At 40.2% G+C, this 16766-nt stretch overlaps 1 protein-coding gene across 4 annotated transcripts in view; it reads right to left on the bottom strand.

Moving 5' to 3' along the window:
• PTPRD (protein tyrosine phosphatase receptor type D) overlaps nt 1–8875 on the bottom strand; it is a 1779541-nt gene extending 1770666 nt beyond the window's left edge. Inside the window, exons 1-2 of one of the 4 annotated variants that reach the window (XM_075931585.1) lie at nt 8631–8875; nt 7486–7594 (exon numbers count right to left, since the gene is read on the bottom strand). The gene's annotated coding sequence lies outside the window, so the exon portion shown is untranslated. Of the gene's footprint in view, nt 1–7485; nt 7595–7805; nt 7959–8348; nt 8475–8630 lie in introns of those variants that run through there. The other 3 variants (XM_075931599.1, XM_075931586.1, XM_075931588.1) reach the window with 3 other exon arrangements.
• Nucleotides 8876–16766: the final 7891 nt, after the last annotated feature.

The following is a 16766-nucleotide window of genomic DNA, read 5'->3' as shown; positions in this document are numbered from 1 at the left end:
AGTGGATGAAATGTGTTCTACTCATCTTACATACTAGATCTGCAAACTCATTGCTTAAACTTCAGCTCCATCCGCAAGCCCTCCGTGCAATGTGCCACAGGCCCAAAACAGGACCTTCTTTTACTACGTGTAGATACTACATGACAAAGGTGAAAGATTGGGAAAACCATTCTGTATGGAACTAAAAAGATGGCTACATTATCCACATAGTAATTTTTCAAAGGCTACAAGCATGTCCCTATACTGCAGGGGTGGGCAATAATTTTTGAAGGGGGGGCCACTTTACAAGTTTCAGAAGTGGCCGCAGGCCAGCCCGAAAGGGGCAGGGCCTCAGGTGGAAGGGACAGGATTGACAGCTATCCTACCAGGAGCTTTGCTTGGCCTGGGGTCCCTCACACCTGAATTCTGGCCAATGGAAGAGACCTGGAGAAGATGAGAAGGTGATGGGGGCTAGTCTCCTCCCAGAGTTGTCGGAGGTGGAGGCTTAGAATTCACATAACATAGCTTGCAGCTCCTGGTCTTTTCAGCTACTCTATTGCCTGGCAAGCACAAACCCTTTGAACTGAAGTAGTTGAAAGGGCTTTTGCCTCCCAGGCAGCCAACCAGTGGGACCAAGAGTTGCAAGCCCTTTCAATTACTTCTGTTTACAGGGCTTGCGCCTGCCAGGTGACTGTCAGGCAATGCAGCCACCCAGCAGCCGTGAGCCCTTTAAACAGAAGCAGTTGGAAGGGCTTGCAAGTTTCCAGCTCCCTAGCAACACACTAGAGATACCAGGAACCAAGAGACCTTTTAACCTTTTCAACAAAAGAGCTCGTGGCTGCCAGGCAACACGTTGCCCAACAGGCGCAGGAAAGGCACGAGCTGTTTAGATAAAAGCAATTAAAAGGGTTCGTAGCTCCAGTGCCACTAACGTGCTGCTAGGAGCCAGAGACAGGCAAACCTTTTCAAATGCTTCTATTAAAAAGGGTCGTGCCTTCTCTGAGGCTTCTAGGCAAGGCACGGGCAAGACACTAACCATTCAAATAGAAGCAGTTAAAAGGGCTCACGCAGCTCTGGCAATGTAGGGGGCAGGGCCTGGAACTTCCTGCTGGGCCAGATTGAAGCCCTGGGCAGGCCGGACCCCCTCCTGCTGATAGGCTTTTGCCCACACCTGCTATACTGCATGCATATTCTATTCCTGCCCATTGACAGCGAATGAGACTTTTCATTAGAAATATTTATATATCAGAAGCAGACAGCACGGACATTATGCACACGAATCAAATTAAATATTTTATTTGTAGTATAGTACTTGAAAGTGACTTGTATTATTCCTTCACAGACGCATTGGTACATGTGTGCTGACAAATACAAAAAAAAGTATTAAAATAGTTATTGGAGCAAGATGGATAAACCCGTCAGGGATGGTCGACATCAGGGCTACTCAACATGCAGCCCGTGGGCCTCATACAGCCAGCAGCCCATTTGTTTGCGGCCCTCTGTGAAGTTTGGGTTTACGTAGGACTCCACACGTGGCCCACAGGTGGGATCCTTTGAACATGGCCCCCACTGGGAACACGCTCCACAATGGCAAGTCAATATAACGTTCTTCTGTTGATATGCGTTTTAGTTGTTAAATTTCTCAACTGTCATTGCTCATTAAAAGTGCTCTCACATGGGTGCAAGTCAGGTAGATATTGCATTTTATTAATATCAGCAGAACTGACTTAAATGGGGCCTGCGTGTTGTGTAGCCTTGTATTCATGCCTGTTGTGAAAGAAGGTATTTGCATGTATATGCAAGTACACTTAAGTTGCAGCCTTCCTCATGTGTTGAGAGTATCATTGTGGTCCCGGGGGTTCCAAAGTTGAACAGCCCTGATCTAGATAATATTTAGTCCTGCTATGAGTAAAAAGGACTAGACAAGCTGAGTTCGAGATCCCATCCAGATCCTACAATTTTATGGTTCTATTAGCCCTACCCTCAGAGTATTTTCACAAAACTCAAACACCAGGCTCCCTAGTAGCATTTGTAATGGCTTCCTTTGAGATTACTTCTACTGTACAAAGTAGTCAGCTAATAAGAATTCCTGGTTTGCTAGTCTCCTGCTGCATGGAGATTATAACTATACTCATCCTTATTCTATGCAAATAAAATCAATGGGCTATGCTATCCTTGCCTAATATCTGCCAAAAAAGGGAACAGGTTAGTCGAAATGAGTTGTCAGTTTCAGGGCCCATGACTCAAAGAGAGAGTATTGCTTTGTAAAACTATGTAATAGACAACAGATATAATACAGCAATCTCAAGGCTATGATATATAGAGAAAGGCCATCCCAACACATGTTTAGCCTGTACTCTTATCAGGACTTGTGCACCCTTAACTTGAGAAGCTACGCTGCCAATGACTCCTTTCTGTCCATACATCCTATCCCCCTTCTTTAAGTGAAGAGAAAACTTCTAGAACAGTGTCAAAAGTCCCTCTAATAGGGACTTTTCCAAACTTGTACCACATCGAGTGGCTATCCTCCCACCACAAAGGTGCATGAAGGGATTTTTGCATAGGTCTCATACCTCCAAAGTACCTGATCCAGCTGAGTTGTGTAGGGCTGCTCCTTCCCTAACTCAGCCCACTGCTCAGGCTTAACACATCATATGCACGAAGTAAGGAGTGGGGGAGGAAGGATTATAAGAGAGCGGAAGACAGAATACATTAATGTCCAGGCAAAATAACTTGGCCTGCCACCTTCCCATAATGGCTGTCAAGCTGTTTGAGAAACCAAGTCACTTTGCTTTCAAACAGGACCAGATGTAATTGTTTTCCTATGGTTACTGATGCTGCAGTGAAATGGAGGTATTACAGCTCCCAAAAAACTGGTTGTTATATACAGTACTTCCAATCATTTCCCTTGAGGAAACATTGATTGGAGTCTATACCAATTCTTTTGTCACCTATAAAAAGTTCACCAATCTGAAGGCTTCACAAAGGGCTCCAAAATTGCTTATCTTTGCCTTGCTCATTTAGCTTTAATAGTCATTTAAATCACTGCAAGAGGGAGTGAAATAAAAAAAGGTTTAATTTATAAAACCACTGCTCATACAGAGCATCAAGCTTTTAAATAATCCATTTTGGTCATCAGAATACATCTGCAATTAGGCTTATAATACGTTGAATAATATTCAACGGTCACTGTTTATATATGATAAGTTTAACATTTAGTTTTGACAGAAACATTGAAAGGGTGGTTTGAGGCCAGAAACTGCAGTCCTTATTCATTTTAAACTTTTCATTGAAGTCAAGAGGAATTTAAACTAAATATGGATGCTAGGATCCAGCCTTTATAAGCAATGAAACAATTTGACAATACAGAAATATACAGCAAAAAATCTATACATTACTGATAACATTCACTTAATAGGATATATGACACATCTATGATATTTTATGCACATAAAATCTTTCTTCAGCCGCTGTTAACATATTAAAGTAGATACATCGTTCAGATTTATCTTGTTGAGAGTAAAAAAAAATAATCCCACTACTATTTTCTCTTATCACGAACCTTCCTCTTAAGGTTTCCCCCCTCCCCCTATTAAAGTGTTGTAGTGAAGCCACTGAGGCTCCATGAGAAAAGATCTACTGATACTTAGAAAGCTGGTGACAGTACCAAAATTTTGCAAGTGCCTCTATGGCCATTTATGTACAATTTTTGGAGTGTCCCCTTCTGTTCTCTTTGTCTTTGTAATTGATGGAATTACCAGGAAAAGTGGGATCTTTTGTTTAAGAATACATCTGTTCCTGGTGCTTATTTCCTACATGATTTTAAAAGCAATTTATGTGACATCACAGTGTTTTCTACAGCACTTAATTGTCATGTCCAGAAGATTATAGACCAGATTTACTCCTTGTATAATACCATGGATGTCAATTTGCTTTGGCACTATTATCTTAATCCTACTATTATTCCTCTGGCAAAACTGCTGAATTCAGAGTAGTTTTTGCCAGACACAACTGTAGGATCAGACCTTAGGTGAAAAGTAAAATAAAGCTCAAATAAACTTTTAAGAAACAAAGATCTTGATTTCAATTGTCCTTTCACAATCATGTTTTGAGAAGACAGAAAAAAAAAAATTCTATGCAATTTTTTTCCTTAAGTCATTAGCTGTTCTTTGAAAACCAGATTTTTGCTAACCTTACTTTCATTAAGCTGTTTCTTATTCCATAAGTAGTATCACTGAAATCATTAGAACTACAGGTATTTGACAAGTAAGGCCCTATTCAACATGATAAAGAGGATTAGAATCGGACCCCTATTTATGGTGCAGCTAAAAAGATGTGATTGAATTTTGTATTTTGCTGAGTTTACTTGTGTAAGTAAGCTATTTTGCTGTTTTCAAAGTCTCCAAAAGGAGACTAAACTTATATTAAAGTACACTATAACCATAGTACTAGTCATCATCTTAAGTAATTATACTGAATATCCTAAACTGATGTGTTCTCAGCTTCCGTCAATGTTGATGTACTTTTCCCCAACTAATAGTAGTACTCTGAACTCCTATAACAAACATGTATACTGATAAGTTAGGACTGGTTAAATAAAATAAACAAAACATTAAAAAAAAACCAGAAGAAACAGCTGGGTATTGTTTAATTTTATGGTTTTTATGCCAGCTACTGTCATAGCTGTGTATAACTGTGATCTCTTATGGTGTTTTTGCAATGAAGCACCAGTCTGTTTACTGTCAGTTTATTCAATAAAGCCAAATGCAACAAAAATGAATAGTGCATGTTATAATTGTCCTTAAGCAGTTTTATGAATGAAATCAAATTACTGTGTTAAATGATATTCACACTTCTACAGCAGACTTGTACATAATAGCAATTAAGTCGAGAATATTTGCCTTCAATTGCAACTGTAAGCCAATACAGGTACACAGTACTTTATTAGTAAGAATTCCTACAGTAAGCACACATTAGAGGAATTAATCATTCATTCCCTGTAGATTTCACCGGGCCATTATCTGATCTGAATAACAAGAACAATTGCATAGTAAAATGTGTTACTGCTGACATCAGCAACTTTATGCTATCAACTTTAAGATGTAACTATTTCTGTAACATTGAAAGCAACTGAGACTTTTGTAATCTCCTTAGTTTCTTTTAAACTAGCATGCCCTGATTTGACATGATGAAGATACATTCGCACACATGATCATAAATAATACATATAAGCTTTAATTGCAGTGACTCTGACTCAGGCCATTTCCCATCATATTAAGTCATAGTTACAGCAAATCTGAAATGTGTGTCAAGTTACTTTAGTATTCCCATAAAAATTACTAGATTTATATGTATTTATATTCCAAAAATTGATTATAAAGCATGCTCCAAATTATTAAAGCCATAGTTACGCAATCATTTAACCCAATAATGTATGTGATTAAGTACTTGTGAAATCTATTTTCCCCACAAATATTGTAATATACAAATTATTACATATTTGGTATCACATGTTGCATCTGGGAATCATTTACCACACCAATAAGTCTAACCTAAAATGTCTATGCACACAGTCTCAAAATGCATCACAGAAGATTAGATAGATACATTCTTCTAAATGTCTTCTATTCATAGAACATCCCAGCAATGAAAAGTATCAAAATATTGCCCATTATTTTGATTTTGAATTTTAAATTCATGTTCATGAAGCAATTATATAGAATGCCTAACTATGACATCAGATATCTATGTTCAATTTTGTTATTTCAAGTTACTAGTTCATAAAACATTTCTGCTGCCATAAAATCTGCCAATCACAAAGAATGTTGTGATGCAGTACTAACTTACTAATGATTAACCATCCTGCGATCTTGTAGCCTATGTTTTATAACTATTCCTTGCTTTTAATTTATGTGCAACTGTAGGCAAATGTGAATTTTATTCTAGTACTGAAAATGTTAGGCATTACAGACTGCTTTATGTTAATGTCTTAAATCAATGTTGTCTAGTTCACCTTAGTATAGTATAGTCAGTCTGATAACTGTAGAGTTAAAAAGGTTTGATTTTACAAAAACTTTTACTTTTTCAAGTAACCATCAGCTGCCACTGATAAAGGAGAAACTTTCACATTAAGAAATAACAGTCATGCTGGTTTGTGTATCAAAAATGAATGTTCAAATATAAGTTGATTAGTTTCTTGTAACTTTGAAAATTACATGAGATCTTAATGCATTTGAGAATCAGAAAACTGAAAGCAATAACCACAGCAGATTAACTTTTGAAGGTTCTATTTACTTAACATCAATTACACTGTATTCTAAATTTATACTGTGCCGTGTGGAATTTAATTTCTCAAGAAACAGATAAATTGTATCCAAATTGGGATCCACACTGTACCTACTCTTTGCATAACAATACAAGAAGAATTCAAATCAAAGTCCATTTGGCAGTAATCAAGAAAAAAAATGCCGAAATGTTATTGATTCTTTCTAGTACATTCAATACAAACTGAGTCAACTGTATTTCTACTGACATGACACAAAGGTTTTATTTATATATTATAAAACACTAGCTAATATTTTTTCATTGCCCATATTCATAATTTACCTCCTTTTCCCTGCCTAGGACACAGTTAAGTCTCAATTATGGATATTAGTGCTTTTATGCATAAACATACCATAAAAATACAGCAAATGCTGATTATGGGTACACATGTCCCAAGGGGAATAATTCTTGCAAAAGTTTTTTTTTTAAATACACACACACTCATATGTTAAAGGCACCTTAAAACCTGCCACTTCCTGCCCTTTCTTCTGTCAGTATCACAACTCAACCACCAAAGCACAAGGGCATTCTTCCCTTCCAAACTGAGTTTATCCTATTTCTCGCCTTCCACCACCCAATCTTTTCCACAAATCCAAGACATGGTCCGAGTACTTTAAGTCATGTCTCAGAAAAGAACCGGGAAATCAAGAGAGTTCCAGGGAGCTGCCATTCCCTTCAGAAAAATAAATCAGTTTGTACCAAAAAATCATACAAAATGTTGAAGATGTGTGCTAATTTTTACAGCCAATTAATGACAACCAAATGCACCCGTGGTGACTTCACACCCCACGTTATTTGATGGTAGAATGATCTGACACCTAGTGTCACCTTTCCGATCAAAATCCTCGCCATCCCTTCTGACAGCATCTCTCTGTTTATATTTGATAGAGATCCACACATCTAAACTCGGGGTAATATGCCTATAGATAAATAACACGACGCGAAGCTATAACTCTGCTGATACAAGTGCTCACCTTCAATTTTTTTTTTTTTTAAAATAACCACATTCCCCATTGGGGACAGTTTAAGTTACAACAGCCAAAGTTTCCTCTCTGACCCGACCGGCGCTGCTTAGCTGATCAGAAATGGACACATTTTCAAAACGAAAAGACACCCCCCGCCCCGAGCAGACACCCCCCCCCCCACACACACACCCCTTACAGAAACAGGAATGTTACTCACTAAAGCAGCCAGCCCGGACCTCTTTGGAAAACCCGAGCGAGCCTTCGCTTTCCTCTCCTGCCAGTCAGCCGAAGAACGGTGCGTCTAGTCCACACGGGCCCCGAGCGAACTGCACGGGAAGAGAAGCACATGCCACATGAAGCAGGTTTGTTTTGGTGGGCTCGAGCGCTGCCGGGGGGCTGTTCCGGGCTGCGGGCAAGAGGCGTGCCCCACGGCGCTATAGCGCGCACATAAAAACCCAGGCAGCAGCGCGCCTTCAAAATTGTTGGAGGGGGTGGAGAGGGGCTCTATTGGGGGGAGGAAGGGGGGGTTAGAAATACCTGCAACTCTCCGCGCGGAGGCTGGCGGAGAGCCTGGGGGCGGGAGGGGGGGGTGAAAGTGAGACGCTCCGCGGTGGCCAGGGAGCAAAGCTGCGGCGGGAGGCACGAGAGGAGTCAGCGCTGCTGCCCCAGCGAAGCACCCGCGCGCTCCGGCGGCGTGCGAGGCAGCGGCCGCATCTCCCTCCAGCGCGCGCACCCTCTCAGGCGCATCCCCACCCGCGGCGGCGGCCCCAGCCCCGCACACGCTCACCTGCATTTCCTTAACGAGCCACTTGATGGCTGGCAGCGCACGGCGCTCTCCCGGCCCCGGCCCACCGCGGGGAGGGGAGGCGGCCCCCGGGGATCCCGCCGCAACTTTACTTGCCCCGCTCCGCCCGTGACACGGGAAGGGGGCCCCGGCCGCCTCACCTCTCCCCAGCCTCCTGCTCCCCGCCTGCAGCGCTAGGGGCTTGCTCCAGGGCAGCCTCCCTCCTGGGTGCTGAAGGGGGGAGGGCGGGCGCAGGAAGGTAAAGGGGACTGGCGGGGGCAGGGAGGGACACATACCTTCCCGCTGAACTTTCTACCAGCCTACGTGTGGGGGAGAGAGGGGAGGGGTGTTGCAAGCGGTGCACCCCCACCTCCCAAGCGTGCGGGCTTAAGGGCGAGCCGCTCCCGCCCGCTTGCCCGGCGCTGCCTCCTTCCTGCTGCACTCGTGCAAAAGGAGCAGACGACGATCTTCCTGCTATTAATAATCATAAGCCTTTCCCTTCACCCCCTCCCCACCCCTCCGCCACCGCCCCTTGCTCTCCCCGGGAAAACAATTAATAATGTAACAAAATAATGCACCTTCAGAAGGCAGCGGCTGGCAAGGAGCAGCTCGGAGCAGCACCACTTAGGAGAGCGCCGCTGTGGACGCGGCGGTTAGACACCTTTGCTTCACGCCGAAGCGTAAACACAGCGTATGCCCCTGCTATTAATAAAGCCCCTTTCCCTACCAAGCCGCTATCAGCAGCATCAAATAAAGTCTCTCTTCAGAGCTGAGTGGCTACAGCGTCTCACTGGGGCTGTGTGCTAGGCAGCACCCCCCTCCTCCCCGCGCACACACCCCAAAGCCAATCTGCTCGCTTCTCTATTGCTTACCCCGGTGGGTTAAGCAAAGCATTTGGCCCTTTTAGTGTTTTCCCTTCCGTTCCTCCCCTGACGATAGTTTGTGTATTTTAAATAAAGATTTCATTCTGCCAACCCGCAGGAAGCTTTTAACAAGATGCAGCTGAGCGTGTCGATATCTTATATCTTTTTACTGCTGCTCCGGCGTGTACATCAGCTCCAAACTCATCTCTTTTCTTCCCCGCCTAATGCTGTGGCATCTGAGCGGCGGCAGCTGCTCCCAGGGGGGGCTTTTACTGTGCCCTCAAAGTATCTCCCTGCACTGAGTAGAGGCTGAAAACTCCTCCCTTCACTAAAGCAATAGACGGGGGTGATTGCCAGAAGGCTTCCAATTCCACTTTTAATAATAAATCCAGCGGGTTGGGAAATTGTTTTTTCTTTAATTCTGGATCATTTTCATAAAAGAGGATGGCCAGGTCCTTTCTGGAATAGTTCAAGCCAACATTTCATTTACAGAAGTATGTAGAAATGCTGGTCCATTCTCCATGTCAGGGACACATCCAGTACTAAAAATAATGGGTAATTGACCTTCATAAATCCTAAATAGTTTAGGATAAAAACAGTAGCAAAGAGACTCCATAAAATAAAAATCTGCATTTAAAATGCAAATTTATTGAGTATCAGTTACCTCCTATTGAATTTTTAAAGCAAGTGCTATATGGGATGTTTGATTAAAGCTGATTTCATTACACACATTTCTCACCACTTAGCTGTTCAGTTCTTGCTTGTGGTCAACTTGCTACCATATGACTACTTGCCCAAAAACATTTCCTGCGGCAGAGACATGTACCTGGTTCAACTCCAAACAAATGGCACAGCTAATCCCATATAAATACATAATGTAACTAGCGGAGCTTCTGCCAAAAGGAATCTGATTCTCATCCCACAGATAGGGATGAGCTAGTTGCACCATTTACTCATTTCATCTGCAACAAGGATGCATACAATTAAATGCTGCTCAGCTTCCCAAACAGTGAGAATCTATTCTAAATGTAATGGTGAGCAATTGTGGGCTAACATAGCATCTAAAATAAACAAGATTCCTTTTCTTAACATGTAGACAGTTTGTCAGCAGTAGTCTCACAGAGGTACTCAGGCAGATGGGATCTGGACTTCTCAATTTCACAATGAGGCAGCAATTTCAGGCACAATCCTTACTTCCCAAATCCCCAGTAAAGTCAATGTGCATTCACCTAACAAACATATATAAGGGAGTAAAGAAAACTGGTCTTGTGAACAATATAAGGAAGATCCTCAGCTGGTAAAAATTATCATTCAGCTGTACTCAGTGGAGTTGTGACATTTGATGCCAAGTGAAGGTTTGCCCCAGTAATCTTACAAGATGGGCAGAGGCAACTTTTTGATCACACAGGTTTAAATATATGGCATATGCAGGTTTTTTTATATCTTAATTTCACTCCTATCTGAACTGTGCAAGCTTAGTGTTTGGGAGGGGGAGAAATAACAGAGAGAAATCTTTTTTTTTCTTGTAATAAAACAGGGGCAGCTGGGCAATTAAAAATTAAGTCTGTTAAAGAAATAGATCTTTATTTCTAGGCAATAGGTTGCCTAGAAAGAATACAGGCGTAGGGGAAAAATCAGTATATGCATTTTTTCCCTTTAAGGTCACTTTTGAATAATGTACTCAATTGTAAATAAATATGATATTTTAATTTAATTGCATTCACTGTGTTTAATGTAATATACAAGGATAAATGTAGAATATTTAGTAATGGATTGTTATACAATTATTAACATGCACTCTCATCTGAAACAAACTCTTTAATTTCAGATAATTACTGTGGCTTATTTTCGAATGATATTTCTTGGTTTCATTGAAACTCTCTTTGTGATGGTATAAGTTGTACTGTTGATAACATATTGCTATATAGCACACTTCAGAACTTCAAAATTCAGGGCAGTATATAGTATGTCCAGGCATTTCTTCACCCACCACTGAAATGTACCCTCTTCTGGAGGGAACATAGTAGCTATTCTACCTCAAGAATATTACACTGTGATTTAATACATTAGTAAAAACTTGGATGAATTCACAATCAGAAGTGTCAAAAAGATGAGGGGGAGGGAATGTATGAAAATCCTTGGGAAACAATCTTTGAAAAGCTGAATCAAGTAAGAGAGAGATATCAGAAAAAGCATTTCAAAATCAGAAAAAAATATTTATTTAAAAATCATATAAAATAGCTCCACAATATATTGCTTGTCATATCATGTCACCTGTCTCAAAAATAAAAGAAAATCAATCAGTAAAATCACCCTCAAGGAACCCATTTCATTTATGCACACCTAAGATACCTCAAACTGTGCTCCTTTTGTAGTAAGGGTGATTTGTGCCTCTGTACTTTTATAAATTAGAGTAGTAAATTTGTAATCTCATTTGCCAAAAGCACTTCTTTTTGTGCTTCATTCATTTTCTTTTGATGTGTGTACCTTTGAAAAGGATGGCTGAAGTTGGACATTTTATAAATAGTAGGTACAAAGTTGATGCATATGAGAAAGGGAACTGCAAACATACCATTTTTAGGATGCAAAATAGTAGCTTATTTTACCTTTACAGGTACAGCTTGGTGTGCACTTATTCTTTCTTTTACAAATAACTTCATTCTTGAGACAAATATCTCCAAAAGGAATTGGTGAAGCCTCAGCAGTGGTATCTTTAAAACTAGACTGTGTAAATAAGGGTTGACTCACCCACCACTATAATAAAAATCCTGGGAATGGAAACTAATGGAATGGGGGAAAAAACTTCCGAGAATCCTTTCTTGGAGCTGCTTTCTGATCATTCATTGAGGAACGGTATTTGCTGGCTTATAAAGTGAGCTGCAGAAATGTCCCACAAATGCTGTGAATCCAGTGAAATCCACAGGAAGGTAGGCAATTCATGAAGATGATGTGTCCCTCTAAGCTAGTTCGATCTCATCATCTGTCCATGGTTCTTGGCTATTCACCTCTAGAATCAAGGACTCCTATTGGCCATGGCTTCACTATTCATACTCCTTAATGGGGGCCCTCTCTGCACAAGGGCATCCAAAAGATAATATTGCACCAGTATGTATTCACTTTTCCAGTAATCATCATAGTTCTGGTGTGAGGGGATGATATCCATTCTCCTCATCCCTGCACTTAACTAACATATGGCTACCCAGTCCTCAGCCCACCTTGTGTCTGTCTCTTCATGCTACATGCAACCCTACAGAGTCAAGAGGAAGAGAGTGATAGAAATGTAGCCGTGTTAGTCTGGGGTAGCTGAAGCAAAATGCAGGACAATGTAGCACTTTAAAGACTAACAAGATGGTTTATTAGATGATGAGCTTTCGTGGGCCAGACCCACTTCCTCAGATCAAACCTGAGAAAGTGGGTCTGGCCCATGAAAGCTCATCATCTAATAAACCATCTTGTTAGTCTTTAAAGTGCTACATTGTCCTGCATTTTGTAAGAGGAAGAGAATGATTAATAGTGCCAGGCCACATGAATAAGGGAGAGTCCATTTTTGGGAGGGTCCTTTCTATCTGTAGATTTTAGGGGAACAATTTGGTCCTACCAGCTGTACTCTCAGAAACAATCCTACATTTTCAGACACACATCTTATAGATTTTCACCATCTCTAACTTTTTATGATTTTACACTGTGCACATGAGGTCTAGTTATACATCTCGGCTACTGGCATGATTTACCGCAAATGCTTTTAACGGAAAAGTTTTCCGTTAAAAGCATTGCAGAAAAGAGCGTCTAGATTGGCCACGGATGCTTTTCTGCAAAAGCACTTTTGCGCAAAAGCATCCGTGGCCAATCTAGACGCAGTTTTGCGCAAAAAAAGCTCTGATCACCATTTTTGCAATCAGGGCTTTTTTGCGCAAAACAAATCTGAGCTGTCTACACTGGTCCTTTTGCGCAAAAGCTTTTGCGCAAAAGGACTTTTGCCCGAATGGGAGCAGCATAGTATTTCTGCAAGAAGCACTGATTTCTTACATGAGATCGTCAGTCTTCTTGTGGAAATTCAAGCGGCCAGTGTAGACAGCTGGCAAGTTTTTCCGCAAAAACAACTACTTTTGCGGAAAAACTTGCCAGTCTAGACACAGCCTTCATGTTTTTCACATAGACAGAAGTCTAACTGAAGTCTGTGACTGAGAGAGGACAGTAAAATCAGGATCTACTATAACATCAATAAGAAAAAAATAGCACTTAACATAAAAAGGACATTAGACATTTTAGCAGCATGCATTATGTAAAAGATATTTAGATCTTCTTCATTGGTGGAGTCCAGGTATTCATCTCCTTTACTAATAATACTGTAACCCTTAAATGAGAATTATTTTATTAATGGAAATCATGGAAATCATAAAAGAAAAAATTATAGTCCAAATAAAGGGATTGACAAATATGTTCTTTGTAGCCTTTTCCTTTTGATTAAATTGAAAAATGGCCTTGGATATACTGCATGAAGAATCTTTTTCATTTGCCATGTACGGTACCACTTTCTAAAATTATTCTTGACCATTTGCATATTATACTCTGGTCCTGCACAATTGTATCTCTTATTAAGAACATCAACTAGGTATCTTGATTTTAAATAATGTGCACAGATCAACACATTCAAAGTTGAACCTGTGGTTTGAACCTATATGAGTGTTTACGTAAATGTTTTCCCTATTTTATATCAATAAGTCAACAAGGGAGGGACACAGGATTTTAGTATAATTCTACTGAATATGGTGTCAGTCCTGCCAAGAATTATGCATATGCTTACTTTTAGCTTAAAAGTTTTTGGGAGGGATATTAAACCTCCTGTTTCAGGGCTATAGCTAACCTCAAAATTTCTAAAGTTCGGGATGAGAATGAATGTGAAAATCTGATTATGCAGTATTGTAGCTGTGTCAGTCTCTTAGCTGACAAGCAAGCTTCCCACATACCAGGACACTCCAATTCAAAGCAGCACCTGACACTGCCAGAACAACAGATGCTAACCTGCAGATATACCTACACTGCTACAACAATCAATACCCCCACAAAATATCTTTCAATATCCATAGATGTATATATGCCTATCGCAACATATGGCATCTCTCAACCAGTGCACTGCATGACCCAATAACAACTGCAGTCAATCACTAAACCCTCAAATGAACTTACACTGAAAAAAAGGTAAGAGACAAAGACACCCTATCACCAGCGAGCAAACACTTTTCACAAAGCAGTATATGTGACCTGTCAGTCCTCATCCTCAAAGGAAACCTGCAAAACACTCAAAAGATAAGCCTGGGAGCATCAATTCATAACTTTACTACACACTATTTCCCGCAGCTCCCATTGGCTGGGAACATTTAAAGAGAAGCTAGATAATTTCATGGAGGTTAGGTCCATAAAAGGCTATTAGCCAGGGGTTAGAAATGGTGTCCCTGGCCTCTGTTTGTCAGAGGCTGGAGAAGGATAGCAGAAGACAAATCGCTTGATCATTGTCTTCAGTCCACCCTCTCTGGGGCACCTAGTGCTGGCCACTGTCAACAGACAGACTACTAGGCTAGATGGACCTTTGGTCTGACCCAGTATGGCCGTTCTTATGTAACATTGATCCACAGCCAATAGGAACTGTAATCACCTATACCCGCACAGGTAAACAAAGCATCTCATGGCCATTGGCTTGCTCTTACAAGTAGTGACCCAGAATTTCAAAATCCCTGCAATAAAAGATATTACTTCACCGACTTTGTCTTTTTGAAAGGTTGATTATAACTCGTCTGTCTACTGCAGAGTACTTAGCTGGATTAATCACAAGTCTGATCCAATATGATTGTTACTACATACTGAGAGAAGTCCCATTGACTTAAGTGAGATTACTCATTGTGCATGAAGTTAAGCATGTACAGCTTCACAGGATCAAGGCCTGTTATGGAGGAAATGTATCAGAATCTGGACAGAACAATTAAGTACTCTTGTTTCTATTAAACATAATAAGAGTGTTATCATTGAATTAAGTAGGAACAGAATTGGGCCCTAAATAAGAAATCTCATCTCTCTCCTACTACAGAAGAGGACAGTAGCAGTATTACAACTGCTGCAGTAATCCACCTACTACTATTTCATCTGTCTTTTTATGCACTGAGGGCAATAGAGGAATTCTTTTGGTTAATAAGATTTCTGAAATGGTAGAAAAACAATGTTGTTCTCACCTTGAAGACTGTTTCTCTAATTCGCACAAAATATGCCTTGAGCACCTACTTTACAGCCTCTGACTAAAGAAAGTGAAATGGAGAGAGGGAGAGAGAGAGAGAGAGAGAACTGAGTGCAGAAAAAAGGAAATTGATAGCGAAACTCCTAAAGGCAGGCAGAACAATATAGCTTGAGATGAGTCAAAAATTACAAGCTCTTTTTACTCATCTATTGTAATAATATGCATTCCCAAAATACATAACTCTTTGGTTATGATCCTGGTGGGGTGGATGTCAGTCACATGGTATTTTTAATTGGGCAACAAACAAAATCGGCATTGAATTATTTAGTGTTGAATAATGTCTTAATACTTCATGTATGTTCCCTCCATTTACTTTCCTTTTAATCAGTGTCACTTTAATTTGTCCATTAAGTGAGATCCAAGAAGCTGTAATATATAAAACTCCATTATTTTTCCAGGCTGGCCCAATTCAAAAAAAACCCTCCCTCTTCTCTGAATATTACAATTTTTAAAATAAATTACTGTATTAAAATATTAATTAAGAGGAAGGGACTGCACAGTTGGTGGAAGGGGGCATTTTATAGAGACAAACTGCTGGGTTTTTTCTCTGACTAAAACCTTTACGATAATGGGTCAAATTTAGAAATACTTATTCTACATGATTCTATGCCTATGGAAAGAATAATGCATTGTAAAGTTCAACCTTTTTGAGAAGTGCAGTTAGGCATTAATAGTCCATTTAACCAATATTTGTCTTAATTTTGATACTTCTGTAATATGCCCTGAAACAATAACTGGAAGCAGAATTGTTTATTATGAACTATCCTGAATAACAGTCTTCATTACGAAAGATGTTATTTTTTGTAGATAGGATGTTATTGTAGTTAATTTGTAATGTACTTTAGGTACCAAATGCACATAATATAAAGGTATTGCCCGAACTTGTTGAGTAATCCGCTTATACTGAAATTTCTACTACACGCTCTGCAAAATTCTCTGGAAATCTATATAATTCTTCAGAACACCAAAAAATTCACCAAGGATTTAGGCCTTTGCTTGTGAGAGCAGGAGATAAAGCAATCTCTGTTAAAGGGGTTCATCTGTGGAATGAGCTTTTAGAGGAAATCAAACTGAAAAAAAGTCTGAATATTTTTATAACGTGCATATATCTATTTGCTAATTTTTCCCCATCATAACCAGTGTATAAAAACAAAAGCAGAGAAAAAAAGCAAATCTTTCCTAAAAGCTGGAATAGACAAGAAGAATGCCTTATGAAGTCCTTTATGGATATCTATATGGAAATATCTTTTCCCTGTTCTACATCTTTCAATGAGCTACTTATGGCAAGACACCTGTGATCACATACTTCTATGGAACTCCGTGTGGACTCAGGTTTCTATTTGCACAGAGCGCATTATAAGACTAGGGTCTTGAGTACTATATTAATGGAAGCAATAGAAATACCTATGATAGACAAAGAAACAGGATAGTGGAGACACAGCCACTGCAGAAAACAAGAGTGTATAGATAGTTCTTGAGCTTCAGGGGGTAGCCAAGTTAGTCTGTAACATTAAAACAACAACAAATGGTCTGGTAGCACTTTACAGACTAACGAAACGTGTAGA

The sequence above is a fragment of the Pelodiscus sinensis genome, chromosome 6 (assembly GCF_049634645.1).
Source record: "Pelodiscus sinensis isolate JC-2024 chromosome 6, ASM4963464v1, whole genome shotgun sequence".
Classification (NCBI taxonomy): domain Eukaryota; kingdom Metazoa; phylum Chordata; order Testudines; family Trionychidae; genus Pelodiscus; species Pelodiscus sinensis.
Note: the sequence above shows the minus strand (reverse complement) of the source record. Positions and strands in the feature narration are given on the sequence as shown.